At 40.1% G+C, this 19,247-nt stretch overlaps 1 protein-coding gene and 1 long non-coding RNA gene across 2 annotated transcripts in view; one reads left to right on the top strand and one right to left on the bottom strand.

The window, feature by feature from the left end:
• The window catches only part of Tprg1 (tumor protein p63 regulated 1), a 138,445-nt gene extending 119,942 nt beyond the window's left edge, over positions 1-18,503 (bottom strand). Inside the window, exon 1 of the mRNA XM_034514779.2 lies at positions 18,292-18,503. The gene's annotated coding sequence lies outside the window, so the exon portion shown is untranslated. The remainder of the gene's footprint in view (positions 1-18,291) is intronic.
• On the top strand, positions 9,735-16,454 carry LOC143434005 (uncharacterized). Its single transcript, XR_013103147.1, has 2 exons — positions 9,735-10,266; positions 15,486-16,454. It is a non-coding gene; the product is annotated as an uncharacterized LOC143434005 (long non-coding RNA).
• Positions 18,504-19,247: the final 744 nt, after the last annotated feature.

Below are 19,247 nucleotides of genomic sequence, written 5' to 3'. Positions count from 1 at the left end.
CATCACAGAGAAAATCCACCCATGCCACATCCCCAAGGTCAAGGAGTGCCATATAAATGGTTCCCTGGAAGCAGTAGTTTTTTCTTTCTTTTTTCAAAGCTTATATTCCATCAGTACTGCATGACAGACAGCAGGGGCCCTGACACGTGTTTTCACAAGCACCATTAGTCACTTTACAAATAAGAAGGCAGGTCCTGAGCTGAGAGCAAGGGAGTGACAAAGCAAATTAGAGGTTAGAGCAGGGCTCTAGGCCCCTCTTTCCTGTTCACAGCCTCCAATTCCTAAGAAGGGTTAGCTAGCCTCTGAAGCAAGAAAAACCTGTTGTGCGCAGTAACTCATTTCTCCTTGAGTCAGCACTTAGTTCTGCTCTTTCACCATAGAAGCAGCCTGAGAGCACGTTCGTAGATATTGCTTAAAATCCTATTTAAACCATTGCTTCCGGTCAGGGGCACCCAACGTACGCCAGGCGCAGGGATAAATACTTTGGTGAATTACCCAGGAGATTCTTCCTGCTCTTCAGTAGATACTTTCCAAATTTCTGTTTCCATGAACATTCTAATCTACCACTTAATGAGGTGACGGGTCTCTTTTACAAAGGTGGTATCACATGGATGGCGAGAGACCTCTGACCCTGTCATTGGAGGAACAGTGGAGGTATTTGTTTTAGAAGAGGGAAAATATATAGATGGTGACACTTGAGTCTTGGCAGTAGCAAAGAGTACAGTGATTTCATCTGAATCTGACCTTAGAAAGCATAAGAGGAGATAGTGAAGCTCTTGCTTTCATGTCCAATCTTATGAGAGAGAGAGAGAGAGAGAGAGAGAGAGAGAGAGAGAGAGAGAGAGAGAGAGAGAGAGAGAGAGACCATTGCTGACTCTGTCCTGCTTTGCTGCTGGCTCTGTAACACAGCAAGCTGCTTCTTGATCAACGTAGATTTGCTCAACAAAGTTCTTACTGAGACCGAGGCTATATGGGCACTGTCCACCCCTTGTATCTCTGAGCTTTTTTTGACACTGCTGCCTGTTGCAACAGCCATGCAGAATTTCACATCTCCCCCTGCTCCTTACAGCTGGGATTCTGGGTCGTTTCCTTACTCATGGGTTGTAGACACTTCCATAGACACTGCTATGGTTTAGCATAACATGCCCCATAGAGCCTTGTGTGTTCAAACACTTGTTCTCCAACTGGTGTGAAGTTGTACAGCTTTTAAGACGTAGGGCCTAGCTGGAGGTAATGGTCTTCTGATGGGAGGTGCTAACCCAGATCACAGTTCTAGCCTAAGTGCTAGTTCTCTGGTTCACTGAGGGATCAACAAATAGCCTCACATTCTGATCCAGCCATCACAGATGAGAACTGCCATGAACTCTACCCTGCTCTCCCTACCGTTATGGTTATGGACTGAACCCTTCTCAAACCATGAGCATAATCAGTCCACATTATTCAGCTGCTTTGTCACAGTGGTGAAAATAGCAAGTAATACTGAAGGCATCTCTCCTATGCTGATCTGATGGGCTGCAGATGTAGTGACCTATGTCTCAGGAGGCTCAATCTCAAATGCAAGCTCTCAACTACCTGATCCTCACTCTTCTATCTTCCATCAGCTCTCTTGCTCAGGCTGCAGATGATCTATACAACTGTTAACCAGTTACCTTGATTCATAGGAACTTCTAAATCATCATAGCCAAAAATAAATTTAGCACACATTTACCTCATCCATAAATGTATTGGTCTCTAGTCAAAATCCAGGGAAATATATCACAATTGTAAAATTCCCCTTGCCATAAAACTCCTTGAGTTGCTTTTCTTGCCCAGTCCTGACCCATCAAACACTTACTCTCCCTGACTTCTGAATTAAGAAAAGAAAGAAAAAAGAAAAGAAAAGAAAAGAAAAGAAAAGAAAAGAAAAGAAAAGAAAAGAAACATGTCTGTTCCTAGATATGATGGAGAAGCATGTCTGGGAGAGTTCAAGTGGACATAGCCTGATAGAATTGTTTCAGGTGGAAAGAAGGAGATGGAAAGGGAGCTGGGAACCACGTGCAGCAGCCAGGAGGAAAGAAAGAGGTAATCAAAATGGTTGGATTATACAGGGAAGAGTACCTCAGCCCCTTGGGCTGGAGAATTTAGGTAGAGGCTGGGGTAATCGAGGCAGGAGAGCTCTGTAACAGGTGGGCACTGAAGGTTTGCAAGGAGAACTTGGAGGCCAAGTTCCTGTTTTGCGATGTCAAATAGGCATCTGAGCCATTTGTCCCAGGTTTTAAACCTAACACCTTCCAATCCTTCAATGCCTACTAAACTTGCTACTTTGCTCTATTCACATTGCAGTGGCTGGTAGTTAATATCATAATGATCACTATTTAATTGTCACTTGTGGTGGTTAGTAGTAATAACTGTCAACTTAATAGAATCTCGAATTACCTGGGAGATAGACCTAAGGGCATACCTACAGAGACTGCCTTTATTAACTGATACGAGAATACTCATCTTGAACAAGGGCAAAACTCTTCTCTGGGTGGGGGATCTTAGACTATATGAAATGAAGAAAGTGAGTAAACACTAGCAAACTGTAGTGGTTTCAATATGCTTGTCCCAGGGAGTGGCACTATTAGGAGGTGTGGCCTTGTTGGAGGAAGTGTGTCATTGTGGGGGTGAGCTTTGAGACCCTTCTTCTAGTTGCCTGAAAGTTTCATTCTTCTCTTAGCAACCTTCAGATGAAGGTATAGAACTCTCAGCTTCTCTTGTCCCATACCTGATTGGGCTGCCATGTTCCCACCTTGATGATAATGAACTGAACCTCTGAACCTGTAACCAGTCCCAATTAAATGTTGTCCTTTATAAGAGTTGCCTTGGTCATGGTGTCTTTCCACATTGATAAAACCCTAACTATGACACAGATGTTTCTTGCTTTCTTGTTTCTTGACTGTGGATGTAATCTGAAGGCAGCTTTAAGCTCCAGATGCCCTGACATCCCTGCCATATAGGATTGACTGTATGTTGAGATATGAGCCAGGATGAATACTTTCGCCCTCAGGTCAGTATGGTCAGGGTATTTTGTCACAGCACCAGGAAAAAAAAAATCTAAGAAGGTGTTTGTTCCTCCATTTTATTTGGATGAACAAATACAGATGGTTGTGTCCCTCTTAACCTCCTTGGTGTCCACTCAATAAATCCAAAATCCAGAGAATGTCGAGCCTATGGTTGGAGCAGCTATCTGCCTGTGGAGATTCATGTCTCACTGTCTCTCCTCTATCTTTTCTCCTCCAGTCTCTTCGGTCCTCCATAGCATTCATTCCTTGTTTTGTGCACTCCATTGTGAGTCCTGCTTACTAGCCTCTGCATTTCCTTTATCCCATGATTCACTTTACCCTACTTAGAGCAAAGAGAGCAGAAACAAGCTTTTCTCAACTAATCTCCATCTCATGGGTTAGTTATTCCTCAACTGTATCTTCCCGTAGACTCTGCTGAGCCCTTCAGAACATCTGTGGCTCCCCATTCATTGGTTATAGCTTTTTCTTTCTTTATTCTAACATAGTCCTTGATTATGTTAACAGGGTTTTATTGCTACTCTGGTATCCTTAGCATCAAGTGGAACATGTTGGATGTGTTCCTGATGTGTCAGCTGAGCAAATGACTACATAAGAGATGTCTTCAAACTGATGAATATATGACAAAATATGCAACGGGCTGCCTTTGCCTTGGGCACTTTCAACCTGTAGTTTTACCTCATGGGAGGCTGAGTGCATAGGATGACTGGAGTCCAGGAGTCCAGGTCACTCTGGGCAAGAGAGCAAAATCCTTCTATTTAAAACAAATGAACAAAGAAAGAGAGAAAATGCAAACAAGACTAGAGAATATCTCTCCTCGAGTGAGTCAGATGGACATGATGAGAGATTTGAGGTCTTTCTTCTAGGTCCAACATCCAGCATGCTATTTCCAGAAGTCTGTCATGAATAGCAATGTAGAAGACCAATTTCTATCACTTGCCAGGCACCATTAGGTTGTATCAACAAGTTCTTTGGCATTGAGCAAGACTGGGCTCTGTGAACAGTGAAGTTTGGTAAGGGAAAGATCTAGGCCTGCTTTGACCCTCAGGGATACTTATAGAAGACAGAACTTGTGTGTAGCACAGTACACACAGTCAAAGAGGATGCCCCAGAAGTAACTTGTGCCACCAGAGACAGACAGAACAAGAAAACACTTGCTTCTTCCTGAAGTCACCTTGAAAGGCAAATGACAGTCTCAGTGCCTTTCCTGAGAGCAGTTCTAGTGACAGAAGGGGCAGAGGAGAAACTTACCCTGAAGTCAATGGACATTATTCCAGCAGGCACAAGAGGACCATGGGATAATGCCAAGAAGAAAACTCTAAAGCAATGTTTCTCAACCTTCTTAATGCTGTGACCTTTTAATACAGTTAGTTCTTTATGTTGTGGTGACCCCCAACCATGAAATTATTTCATTGCTACTTCATCACTGCTATTTTGCTACTGTTATTAATTGTAATACACATATCTAATATACAGAATATGCAACCCTCAAGGGGATCAGGACCCACATGTTGACAAACACTACACTAGAGTTTTAACAGTAGATACTGTCAACTTTTCGCTGTTGGGCATTATCACTGAAAATGTGTTGGAGAAATAGTGAAGCACACATGAAATTCCTGATATGGCAATGGTAAGTAAGGCACCTCTCTAGATTGATTAGCTAGAAGACCACCTGGGAATAGTATCATTTTAAGGCCAATTGACCCACTTCTACTCTGCCTGCAAGAGACGGTTAACACCTGGAAAGCCAACCTGTTCTACAAGATGCCAAGACATTGAAACAGGTCTAGAAAGCCCCACCTTGGCAAATAAAAGACCAGGGATCTAGAGCATCACAGATGGTTCATTGAAATATAAGTAGTGAGATGAAATCCATTCTGCATTTGAAGAGCCATTTGGATCCACTCTAAGATGACTTAAGGCAAGGAGATGCATCAGAATGTTAAAGAAAAAAAAAAAAAAAGCCCAAAGTAGTTTTACATTTAATTATCAACAGCAGACAGAGATGAGCAAGAGTGACATCTGCTCTTCTTTTTGCCCCCAAGAAGAAAAAACAAAACAACAACAAAACAACTCCATGATCTTGTATAGAACATTTAGGAAAATGATATAGGAGGGTTAATAGTTCAAGGCAATCCTAGGACACACAGTAAGATCAAGGCCGGACTCCATCTCAGTAACAGAAAAAAAAAAAAAAAAAAAAAAAAAGCAGACATAAGAAACACAGCTAAATAAGTATTATGTACACAAATGTGCCCAGAATATTAGAAAGTAAGGAAACTTACATTTTGATGGGTGACCCACTAGGAACACAAAGTGTTAGCAGTGCCAACCAGACTGCAAATAAATGTGCTGAGAAAGTTAAAATAACTGCTCAAGACAGCCACATGTCTCTGCTTCCATCTTTGTGTGCATCTGGCCTGGATTACTGGGGAGAGATGGTATTTGGTTTGGGTCAGCCTTTCTGTAAATGTATGTGGTCATTCACACACCGACCAAGAGGAAACAGGTAAGAATGAGAAGGCCAGTGAAAGCACATAGCATGCTCAATATTTTCACTTTTTTTTTTTTTTCTAAGAGTACACACGCAAGTTGTAATAACAACTGGACTTGTTTCCAAAATGTATTAGCTAGAAGGGAAGTTTGCCTCCTTTTCCTAACACTTGGGACTGCTCTTGCTTTTTACTGTTTATGATTTTTCTCTCCGTCCTACCTGATGAGGCAATATAAGGCTCCAAACACCCCTGCCTTTGATTGTTAGTCTCTGATTCATTCTCCCCAAACCTTGTCAGAAGATAGACTTATTAGAAAATGCTGGACAATAGTCCAAACCAACTGTTCTTCGGGTAGCAGGTCTGTGGTTCTAGAATCTTTAAACCAGGAAGACCTTGCCCATTCTGATCTAGCATCCAGGTTATCAGCCGTCCTCAAGACTGCTAGCTTGATTTACTAAAAGTCTTTCCTAAATACAGGTTTAAGACTCAGGATAAAGAAAAAGAAATGTGTTAATTGGTTACCACATCTTCATAAGCTATTTGGAGATAATTGAGTTCATGAAAGACAGAGGGATCTCTTGAAATAAAGTTTGTCTACAGGTATGTTTTAACTTATGACAGTCCCATGGTAAGCCCAAATATGGCCTTTATTCCACTTCCCTTTACCATAGGCAATAATGTCTCATTCATAATTAATTTACTAACAGTAAATTGAAATCTAGCCAAAGGCTGTGTAGGTAGAATATTATATAGCCATTATAATGAACAGTATACAAATTATAGAAAGGGCCTCAGTACAACACTGGGTTTATAAAGATAAAATACAAATATATAGAAAAAACATTTACTATCATAGTCATCAAAGTGATGATGCTAGTCTTCTGTGGGTTGTGGGAGGATAGACTTTTTCATTATATTTTCTAATTTTCTACAAAGAGAATTACATAAAGACTATCTAAGGAGAAAAGTATTATGCTCATAAAAGTATTGAGGATAGAAAATGCTGTTCTTTGAGCACCCACATCCTCATCACAGACTTCCCTTTCCTCAGAACATTCCATTATGGAAAAATCTGTTTCACACAGAAAATATATCAAAATCTGATTTTTGGAAAATTTCAAAAGCATCAAAAGTCAGAAAAAGACCAAAATGAATACCAGGGAGAGATTACACAAAGTCAAATTGGTAACTTATTTTGCTGCCCTTTAATATATAAATTGTTCCTCCAGAAAATAAAAATTAAAGGACCGTTGGAGCGATGTGAAAGACAATGTGTGCTGGGAAAGGCTTTTTCCACAAGGAGTTATGAAATTCGTTTGTGGGCCAAGAAGCCACAAACCTGTTATGTAAATGATATGAGCATATTGCAGAATGATATGTCTTAGATGAGCTTAACACTTCCAAGAAACCAATCAGTCCTCTGAGAACAAAAACTTCACTTGCAGATAGACTGGACACCTTGGCTTGGCAGAAATGTGAGTATTCAAGAAAAGGTTTTATCTAGTGAAGGATATGAACGACTTGGGACTCACTGTGTTTTAGGTTTGGGAGAGAGAGCTGTTCAAGAGTGCTGGCCAAGACAGAATGCACTCTGACCTGACCTAACCCTGAGGCTTAAACACAGTCAGGTGCAAACCAAGCAGAACAAAACTTTTCCATTCTTTCTTTTCATGTTTCACTAAACATCTACAACACAACCACAAAGACTCAAGGACCAAGGGGACAGAAATATTGTAAGGTCCAGAAGACCAGAATATTTCCTTCTAGACAGTGCCTTCTATACATAACAGGAATCTGCCATATCTTATCAATATAGATCCCTAGATAAGACCCAAGCAAGGGCAACATGTGACATGCTAGTGCAGATGGAGGAAATTTCACTACCCTCCACCACTAGATTAAAAGCTACAAGCAGTCAATGGTTACTGAGAGAGGAAGAGTATGTCTTCTACAGAAATAAGTCCTATGTTAGGTTATCTAGTCCCCTTTTGAATACCGGGAGAGAGTCTACATGAGACATAGCTACAAATAAATATATATTTAATATATATGTGTATATGTATACACATATATATAACAGAATATATTTTCTAAATTTATATATCATATAAATTATTTATATATAATATATAAAACATAACATCTAAGTATATATAAATTATACATTATAAATATATAAGTATTTATATAAATATTTAATACATTTATATACATTATATAGACTATATGTAATATATAAAGCATTAAACATATAAAATATAAATATATAACAATTATATATTATATAATATAAATATATAAAAATTTATATATAATTACATATATGTAAATATATAAAGCAGTAATAATTTAAGAATAAGAGCACATAAACTTGATAGAGAATGAAAGAGACACAGGAGAAGTTAGAGGGAGAAAAGTTTTGAGGGAAAAGATGTAAATATAGTAGTCATATGTACAATTCTAAAAAAAATAAAAAAGGTCAGATTGTCTCTCCTAAAACGCATCTTCACTGTGGTTTGTGGTATTGTTTGTATTCGGAATGAGTTGAGTTTTTCATCATCAATAGTATTTAGTTCTTTTAGTGTTTCTCATGGTTATAGTCCCTTCCATCAGTTGCTGGTTGGAGTGACAAAACCAGAGAGCTGAGCTATCTCCGTTGGAGCCTGAAAGATGTCTGCTCTTTTGATTTAAGCACAATGTGTGGGTTATGTGTCAAGATCACTCACCTACGATTTGAAAACACAAATGTTAGAAGAATTAATTAAACCAACCCTTTCACAAGATAATGGACTAGCAGCAGTGAAAGGCATAAATTGATTCATCTTGGGAAATCAATATTTTTTTCAGGGCACAGCACGGCAGAGGTGGAGAGCACTTCGGAGTCAGATAGACCTGGGCTTGAATCCAGGTTCCACAGCTTACCAGCTGCCTGAGGTCATATAACAATTAAAACCCCTCAACTTCACTATGCTCAAATGTGAAATGAATCCAAAATATGCCTTGGGGAGCAGTTTAATGATTTTGTGAGCTAATGGGTCTAAAGAAAACCAGAAGAGTATTAAAATATCGTCGGAGTTCAGAACATAGTTTTTTATGAGGAGGGGCTGGAAGGGGTGTGATAGTCAATTGAATTCTAGAAATACATCAGCAATCATGAGCCAAACAAGACATGAAGCTTAGTGGCATAGAGAAGGCTCTGGGTCCATGCCAGCCTGGAATTCTGCGCTCAGACGGAAGCTGTTCCTCACCCTGAGCATCACTTTTCATTGGTTTCACACGGAGGCTGCTCATCAACTACTGACTCTCAAGATTCCTTCCAAAAGCCAGGCTAGGGCTCTTCCCAGGCCAGGGTGTTCCTTGCTTATGCTAAGTTGAATAAAGAATCAAAAATAGATTAGATTGCAGGCAATGCAAAAACCTAGCGGGAGAATGAGGCAAGCAGCAATACTAAATTGAAGAGGTTTAAAAATCCCATCACTCAGGAGGCAGAGGCAGGCAGATCTCTGTAGTTTGAGGCTAACCTGGTCTACAGAAAGAGTTCCAGGACAGCCAAGGACCTGGAACTCAAAGCCAAGGTACACAGAAAAACCCTGTCCTGTCTCAAAAGACCAATAAAAACAAAAATAAGAATAAAAATAAAGGTACTATCGTATAATACTGTGCACGTACAGCGATAGTAGTCACCATATCTCTGAAGAAAATTAAACATGGACAAAAAGTCACAGAGTAATATTGCATGAAAAACTATGGTCAAAGCTTACTTATACCCTGTGGTTTTATTTTCAAATTCTGAAGTATATAAAATAATAAAAGAAGAAAGGTTGGAGATTAATACATTGAATTATCAAGGTGAGGATGGAGCTTTGAAATAAAAGAAATAAAAGAAGGCTCCCAAACAGAAGAATCCTACAGGCACCATGGCTCCTCCTCCAAAAAAAAAAAAAAAAAAAAAAAAAAAAAAAAAAAAAAAAAACCCTTCTCAACCCACCAGCTGGACTCTCCGGTATCTCTCTCTGGAGGAAGGAAAAGCTCCTGTGGATCAAAAGCATCTCCTGGGCTCTCCTTCCACACCCACTGCCAACAGCAAAAGTTCTAAAAGAAACGAGCTGCATACTGAGTGTGCTCGTGGCAGATCTCATTTGTTCAAGAGAAGAGGGAACCGAGGGTAAAGGGACGCAGAATTGAGCCCGAGGGTAAAGGGACGCAGAATTGAGCCCGGAACACTGCTAGCCGTTGTGGTGGTAACCTAATTGAGTAGATGCCACCCTTTAGTAATGAGAGCTGAGAAGGCTGAGAGCCACTGAGCAGTGGGTGCTCACTCATAAAGACTGGGAATAGCTAGTGTGGATCCACATTCCTCACCGTGCTGCACAAGAGCCAAAGAAACCTGCCCTTGAACTTACCGTGCAGAAGTAAATGATTTTGATGAAAGCCTCAGATAGTTCTACAGTTACCTTTTCACAATGCTATTTTTTTTTCTACGTTGAAAGTAAAGAGCCGGTGTAACTGACCAGCATTGTGACTCAGCTCATCCGCAGCCCTGTGGCTCCGGCCCCATCATTATCTGCACTTACAGATTAGAGAACAAAATCTAAGAAGATTAAGCAGTTTTCCGGGGTCCCTCAGAGAGGGAGTGGCAGAGTTTTAAGCTGACCAAAGGTCTCGCTGCCTCACTCCTTTAGCTTTCCACAGCACTAGATGTTACTGGATCACTTAATGAATAAATGGTAAGTTCCTTATGTCTAAAAATTGATGAGAAGGTACATTTTATATGTTCTCTCTCTCTCCCTCTCTCTCAAATGATGTAAGAGTTGTGAGATTAGACTTTTAGCTTAATTGTAATTATATCATGATGGGTACATGTTTCAAAACATCAGCCTCATGCCACAACCATTAATATATGCTGTCTTATTGTTACTAATACGCCAATAAAGGTGGAAGCAATGAACAAATTCTAATAATGCCGTGCTATCGCCTATATAGGCTCCCACTGTACAACCATACATTGGTTTTTAACTGATCCTCCATTATTATTTATCAACACCATTCCCCTGTTGTTTGATTATATGATTATGTGTTAAAGATCTTTATAGTTAAAACTCATATGCCTCAATTTATTATCCAATATTAATTCCTAGTCACAGAAATTATGAGTCAAGATACATAGATTTTAGTGTTTGAGTATTTGTGACCAAACTGCATTCCTTGAAATCCTTTATCAATTAAAATTTTTAAGTGTATTTATTTTAGTTTTTACATTTTTTGAGATTATAATTTAATTGTATTTCTCCATTCTCTTTCTTGCCTCCAAACCTTACCATATTTTTTTAATATTTATTTTTAGTTATATGGCCTTGCATGTGGCTGGGTACCCACTGAAGCCAGCATTGAATAGGTGGAGCTGGAGTTAAAAGTGGCACGTGTTTCCATTAAGTGTGTTGGGAACCAAACTTGGGTCCTCTGCAAAAGCAATAGTAACTCTAAACTGATAAGCTATCTCTTCATAATTAATCTTTTAAAAATCGTATTCTTTACGTCCATTGTATCCTGATCATAGTTTTCCTTACCTCCACTCCTCCTCCCAGCCCCTCCACTACCTCTAGATCTACTTCTCCTCTATTTCTCTTCAATAAAAAAAAAAAAAGAGCAGGCCTCCCAGGGATATTGACCAAACACAATTTAAATTTAGATAGAATACATGAAGGTCTGCTTTAGGACAATCTGCAGAGGGTCTGTCAGCCTCCAATGTATTAATTAGTTATTTAAAAATGTTTGCCCAACATTTGCTATAATAGTCAGTTCTTGGTCAGATACCAAGTACCTTTAATCCCAACATTTCAGAAGCAGTGGCAGGTGGATCTCTGTAGTTCACGGTCAGCCTGGTCTACATAAATCTCAGGTTAGCCAAAGCTGTATAGTGATAACCCTGTGTCAAAACAACATAAACTAACAACAATCATAGCAATACCAGAACTTCCTGTTTACGTTGTGAGATTGAAAGGCTGAGGTGTGTAGGTTTGTATAGACAGGTTTCTCATTAATAGTTTCATCCTTTCTTACTGGCCAGGTAAGTTCATCTACTAAGTGTACTCACAAATAAACGTTCATGATGTCAGCAAATTTTAATAATCATAACAATACAATTCTGAGTTAAAAGCTTGGGTAATAATGATGTCAGATTTTCAAAGTCTACACATAAATTATTCAAATTTATGCTTCCCCCAACTCAAGAGGAAAATGAATTGCACTAGTTGGTTTCTGAAGCTTTCGACTTGATTTGCCTAATTAATTAATTCTGCATATAAGACTGTCTTGTATTTAGGTACTTTACTCTTTTTTTTCCCCATCTGACATAAATTAAATGGCCTAGTGCTCCTCTACATGATATGAAAGAACACCTCATTTATTTAATTAATTAAAACACATTTGGTGGAGCAGTGCTCTTGGCTAAGCACTGGGCTAGAAAGAGAAGTGGCAATTAGGAAGACATATACAGACAGTTTCTGCCATTGGGAACTCTATTATTGAAGAATTGCATCTTTGGCAATATGGATAGATGGGTTCAATAGATGATGGACCATTGCACAATGGCTAGGTTAAGGCAGTAGACATCTAGAAAATGTGCACCAACAGCATTCTAGATGTTCCATAGAGTCATACTGACTTGTGCTACTTATGGATGTAGAAATTCTTCTACAAGGCACATCAGTAGAAAGATACCTAAGGCTGAAGCCCATGGTGATGGCTTCTTCTAAGAAGTTTCTATTAGGAGCCATCAGTGATAGGAGAAGTAAGCCACCCCACTGAAAGAATGGCAAGGGAAATACAAAGTTTCCTATTCTGAATCTGAAGAGCTGTGTCAAAATAACATGGACTTAAATGTAGTCCTTATAAAGAACAGCAATATCCCAACGAAGAGTCCAGTAGACCTGAAAACCCAGGAGCACATGATTGGAGCTGTGTGTACAGAGACCAGTGAGTATGTGTAGCATTTAAGTAGACAGCATGTGAATGTACCAAGATGTTGGTAGGAGAGACCAATGTTCTTCTAGAGGAAGAGAAAGGAGGCAGCCCATCCATAAGCATCGGTATCTGAAACTTGATTCCTACACTCCGGCATGAAGTAGTCCACCTAAAGCTTTGACAAACATTGTTTGGGAGAACTTTCACAGTTGTTAAGTTTCAGTTCCTTTCCAGGGTTCCAAATTCCCCACACTTAGTGCAAATGTGCATTGAGTTCAGAGGTCACTGAGAAGTGTTTCCTTAAGAGTTCCCTAAAAGAAAAGATTCTCCACCAGCAGTAGTAGCTCAGTGACATTTCTAGAGAGTTCTAAAAGTTTAAGGGATTTCCAAACTCACATGGGTAGACTCTTCACTGTGAGAACCTTAAACTCCAGTTTTCAGGACTCAGCCTTCAATCCCATCTGCTATTGGTATTGAGCAGATGACTTTAAGCTCCTGAGCCTGATTTTCTGTAAGTGAAAGAATTATATGATGGTAATCTCATCTCAGCTTCTCCACATGGTTTATAAAATATTAAATACGATGCTGTTATCTATGTGCACTGATCACATTTTAATCCCTATGAATGTATATTTCTAGCATCTTTCTCTCACCTTTAAAAAAGGAGCCCCCACTTCCTTTTCAGCTAGTCCCAATTTCCCCATTTCACAGAATTTCTTATGGATGAATAGATGAATATCTACAGCCATCATTTTCAAACCCTCTCTGTTTTCTCTTGAACTTCCACATTAAAGACTGCTCTGTCTGGGTCCTCACTCATATCTGGTTCCACCCCTGGGTAGCATCCTACCTGCTTGTCTACCTTAGCCGCAGACTCAGCCCATTTGTGTAGAATGTACCACCACTCTGGATGGTGTTCCTCTGGCTCCTCCCATGTTGTTCTGGAACCGGAGTGAGCAGTGAGCAGGGAGCAGCAGGTGTAATAAGTGTGGTCTGTGCTAGAATGTAGTTGAGAAGACAACACGTTGCCCGTACAAAATAAAAGGGAAATAGTCTCTTTGTTATGATGGGACGGAGATCATAAATGGTTCTAGTGATCAGATCCTCTTCTGGGCCGGTGGAGGCCCCCTGCTAACCCTCCTTGCTATTTGGCACGTCACTGGGGCTGTACCTCCTCCAACTTCTGTAACTTCAAGAAATTGCAGCATCCCAGAAGGGAGCTGAAAACTGCTTATGTTTTCTGTCTATACTAACTTATTTGGTAATTTTAAACTTTATGTATGTATATGTACACATATACAAATATATACGTGTGTACATATATATAAGCATGTACACATATGTTTGTGTGTATACATGTGTCTGTATATACATACATGTATACATACATACAGATAGATAGATAATAGATAAATAAATAGATAGATAGATAGATAGATAGATAGATAGATAGATAGATGATAGATAGATAGATGACAGATAGATGTGGAAATATCTGAATTTTAGATTATTGACAACTCACATTCTCAAACTTTATGTGATCCAAAGAAAGCCCCTAATATTTATCCTGAAATCAGTTCCTCTCATGCCCTTCTCCATTTGAGACGAAGTCACTCCTTTCTACCTGTCACTCAGGCAGTCACAGGATCCTGTCTGTCTTTTCACCACATGATTGTTTTCCACTCAGTTAACCAGACACAAGAATCCACACGCTGCATACCTACATTGTAAGGTGTTTGTCCATATGGACACACCACTCACCCTCACACTTATGCTTGTCCTACCCCCAATCTACCCCACATTTCCCTTATGCCACACATACAGTCTCCCTGTTGACACTTAGCATTTTTCTTCAGTCTCACCTCTGTCAAAGCAGAAGTACTCACGGGGTTAGAGAAAAGATGAAACATTATTTGCAAATTACCCAATATCCAATCCGTGGCTTTTAACAAATGAAATTTTAGCATTTTTAACTTAGCAGTTGCTCAAAAATTAACATTAAGTGAATAGATCTTGTTCAAGTACTTCCTGTTATGTAGGTCACAGAGCCCACTGACGTCCTTTAAAGTAGACGTTTACAGTGTATGCACACGCAATCACGCACCATGCATGGGAAAATGAGAAGCCCTGACCTATTGCCGGCGTGCTGTGGTCCGTGCAGCTAAGATCCCACCACCTTCCTTCCACCCACCAGGACAGCTGCAGACCACATACCTGCACTCACACTCCTTACCAACCTCTTATTAAGGAAGAATACGAAGCGGGCTCATCTCAAGAACCTGCTCTAACTGCTTCTCCCAGCCCAGCATTACTACCTCCCAGACAGGAGGGTAATTTAGCAACACTCACACTACAAATCACACACTATAAAGAGTTCAGAGGAACCTGTGCAACACCATTTTTTCTGACTTTTAAATAATCCAGAAGAGTGTTAAGGGGCGGATTAAAAACTTTATTGCCACCTTAAAAACCACTTGTAAGAGTTTCTCAGTGCATGTAAGACATCTTCATCTGTATTTCAAAGAAGGGTATATTTACCTCTTTGTCTCCCTTACTTAGCCCTGCTTACTATATTTAGAAACACTGGGTCATGAATGGTTTTTGCATGCTAATTTCCCTGGAACGTTAAAGCAGATTTAAGGTACACTTGAACAGGTGTTCTGTCTCAGCTAAACTGTGGGTTTCAATAACAAGGAGAGGAGCCTGGCTCGGTGCCTGGTTGAGGGTGACAATGCTCACTTAACTCACTCTGCCTGCACATGATGCAGTGTTCTTAGCCGGCAATCTGGGGCAGACTCAGATTTCCAGCCAGGTTGTATTTGACTCACCGGGCCCCATCTGCAGCCACAGTGAGGCCATCTATCCTTCAAAGGCACTCCAGGAAGCCGTGAATTGCAACTTTGTTCACTGTCCTTTCTTACTGGAAACTCTCTTATCTGTATCTTTCTAAAGCTCATGTCAAATGTGTCTCCTTTTCCCTCAGGAGCATCTCTGGTGGCAGCCCACTCACGTGTCAAGAATCTCTCCTTACCCTGTGGAACCTCTGCCTTTGTGTCTTTTTTGAGCTATTTATTGCTTGTTTCATTGTGCCTGTGGCTTTTGTTGTTTGCTTGCCTGCCTGCCACCCTCGCTCCCCATTGGATGAAACAATGGATGAAAGTCCCTTAGAGAAAGGTCGAGTCTACCCTAAATATTCAGTGTTAGAATTATATGTACCCGAAGCAATCGAGAGGTAATTACTGCATTTATAACCATAAGATAAAGATGTATTGTTAGCATACTTTTCCAAAATCTTAGCAATTTTTGTTACTTCTGTACTGTGGTACATATAATCCCTTTCCTTAATTCTATGCAGTTGATCTTTTGAGTAAAAGATGTTGGTCTGCTATTGACAGATTCCTTTTCTGTCTATTTGTGGTTACATAGTCATAGAGACTATGCCAAAGCTCTGTCGTCCAGAATAATACTACAGCTTTGGTATTATGGAGTCTATATCTAGCTCAAGAAGATAGCCTACAGAGGTACCTCACCCAGTGGTTTGTACTACTGGGTCATCTTCACACCTTCTACTTCCTATGTACACAGAAGCCTGGACCAAGGAATTCCCTTCACTTCTCCCTGAAGATCACTTCACACTGATCTGTGGGCTGGCCGGCCCATCATATACCTCGAGCGTTCCTTTGAAAGTGAGTGATTTAAGAGGCTCTGATCCTTAAGAGGTTGGATGAGATCAGATGAAAAACAACACTTGGAAGCTTCAGTGAGGATGGATGGGAGCTGTACAGCTCTGAGGAAAGCGTGTTCTGCTTGTGGGAGACAGATACCTCACAGATCCCACTGGGACTCTCTCCATATAAGAATGTTGATCGAGCATAGTCAAACCTCCTAACCATTCTGAATAATTAAATATTTGCCTTGTGTTTGATTAAACACTCCCATTAAATACTTGCAACTAGTTTGATTTTTGTTTAATAGTGAAGTAAAATCAAAACACATCTGCATGCTGGGTTCACCTGTGTCTACTGAACTAAAACCTTTAGATTAATCTAATTCTTAGACTTGAACCTGCCATTAGGTCCTATTGAGTAAAATTCAACTATTTTATAAGACTTGAGGCTATTAGCTCAGAGAAATCCATATTGGCTGAAAACAGGGACAGCATCTCTTTTTGTCCATCTTCCTACCCTATATCTAAAGAATAATTACAAAATTTGGTTTGAAAAAATGTACAAGAGCCAAATGTTTCTTTCCTTATTAATGCCCCTACAGCACAATGACATTTCTACTAGGCGCTAAGCAGAATACACAGTATCTAAAGTATATAATGGGAGGAATCTTATAGGATGATGTCATCCCCATGTTGAACCAGCCAGCTGCTGCTTTGAGATGCTCATCATCATTTACTACATGCTATGTCAGCAAAGGCCTTTGACTTAATGGTTGTCATGATGACCAGTGGCATAACACCCCAACATCATGTTATCTTTCTGGGAATAAAGTTTGTCCGTTTTGTATAAGGCAATTGATGACTTTCTTCAGGACTCTTCCTGGACTCACTCTTTGCTATGGCCTTGCAGGAATGAATGTGGGCATTTTCGGAAACTCATAGATATTGGGGTTAGGGGTGGCATATGCGTCTCTAACTGAGACTGATCTACACCTTTGAGAATGAAGGAAGAAATGATAAGTAAGTTACCATCTTAAAAAATGAAAGTCTTGATCACTCCCTGAGGCTGAGACTTTCTTAAACCAGAGACATGATGAGAGGCTCTGTAAGATGAGGAACCATAGGAGTCGCTGTGACAGGATTTGGGGCACCTCAGCACCACTGAGACTTATTTTCCACATCTCACCGTGAGAACGGGAGCTATCGTTTTTCCTAGGACTTCATGTTGCATGCCTTGCAAGTGCTGCTATGACATCCATAGATGACCATTCAGCCTCAGGTTCCACTTTCCTTCTGCAGAGACCCAGCACACACAACAAGCACCCCTCAGTCATCCCATACATGCATATAATTTTTCAATTTACAAATTCTTCCTTTCCTATCCATCTTTTTACTCGCTGTCTAAAAACAGCTATATGTGATGAGTCCTATGTAGTACTATAAAAATCTCTTTGAGTTCAACTTTTAAAAATAAGGTCAGACATGGTGCTACGTGCACACCTTTAGTCCCTGCATGAGGGAGGCAGAGGTGGGTATATCTCTGAGTTCAAGTCTAGCCTGGTCTACGGAGAGTTCCTAGATAGCCAGGGCTGCACAGAGAAATCCTGTCTACCAAAAAAATCCTTCATGATAATAAGAAACAATCACCCTTTGTTTATCATTAAAAGTTCAGGAAGATCCTTCAGTTCTCTTGCCTTCTTACATGACAGGATGGCCTTAGGTGATAGAGGATAAGAGTGAAAAGGGAAAGCCAGATTTCATCTTCTTCTTAACCAATGGATCCTATATGAATACATTCCTTCAACTGATGAGGCCTCAGTTTACTGAGCCATAGGACGAAAAAAAAAAAAAATATGCCAGTCCTACGAGGCTCACAGAGCACTTATGATTTAAAAAAAAAAAAAAAATCAATGTATAGATGAGTATGGCAACTGACTTTATAGCCCGAAAACTTCCAGTCAATGAACTTTGCACAGTAAGAAAGAAGGAATTTCACATGCAAGACCATGAGCCTGGATCAATGTATCATGTGGCTGCAAAGCTAGTTTAGGAACAGGATCAGGCAGCGTATAAAAGGACATGGGCCTCTTTGCGGAATCAGAGACACATTTTCAGGTCTTACCTGGGGAAGCAGTAGTAGGTCCTCAAAACTCTTCTTTTTCTTCCCAGACTAGGGGAGGTAGATCACAAACAGTGGCGACTGACTGTCGCTGTCTCAGAGGAAGCCAGGCTGGAGAATACTCAGGAACTGTCACCCCACTGACACAGAGCTGCAGTCCTGTAGCTGAGCTGAGAGCTAACCGCTCCGTCTCAAAGGGGTAAAAATGAGTGAGAATGTTTACAGGGTGGAACTCAGGTGTCAGAGTCAAGGAACTAGGTTTGTGGGTGGAGCCTTTCTGGTTCTGCAACAACACACCTAGCTCGTCTCTCTCAAGAAAGTCTGTAGTTTTCTGCCAACTTCCTCTCTGGCTGAAATCTAACCAAGGTGAGGAGCAGCTTCGATCTTCGTGCACTCTGAATAGTTAAAACCAAACTAGACTTTGAAGACCACGATCAATATTGGTTATTGGTTACCAAATTATCCCTTGATTATTTATGAGGACCCTATGACATCTGTGTCAGACGTATAGAAGACACATGTAGCAGTCTGTCTCTGAAAATGAGCACACACACACACACACACACACACACACACACACAGAATCTCTCATCAGTCTCCCTGCCCATCAACTTGTCATATGTGTGTCTATGAATAGTGACAGCAATGACCACATTGTATTCTCCCATACACTTCCCACAATGCTGAGCAGGTTGTAAGAAATCAGTACAAGTCGAATGAATGGCAATCAAGTGATATCTGTTTGATGAGTCTTGATTTCTCATTTAATAGATTCTCAGCTATATTTTTGTCTCTCTGAATTTTTGTTGTCACTGTTTGTGTTCTGGCTTTTTAGAGCAATCACTTGTGAGCATCATTCTTCTGGACACATCTGGAAATGTATCGAAGTGTGAAAGTAGAAGAATCCTTCAGACAGTAACAATGCAAAAAACAAAACAAAACAAAAACCAAGAGAAACC

The sequence above is a fragment of the Arvicanthis niloticus genome, chromosome 12 (genome assembly GCF_011762505.2).
Source record: "Arvicanthis niloticus isolate mArvNil1 chromosome 12, mArvNil1.pat.X, whole genome shotgun sequence".
Classification (NCBI taxonomy): Eukaryota; Metazoa; Chordata; class Mammalia; order Rodentia; family Muridae; genus Arvicanthis; species Arvicanthis niloticus.
The sequence above is the reverse complement of the archived record's forward strand: the minus strand, read 5'-3'. Positions and strand labels throughout refer to the sequence as shown.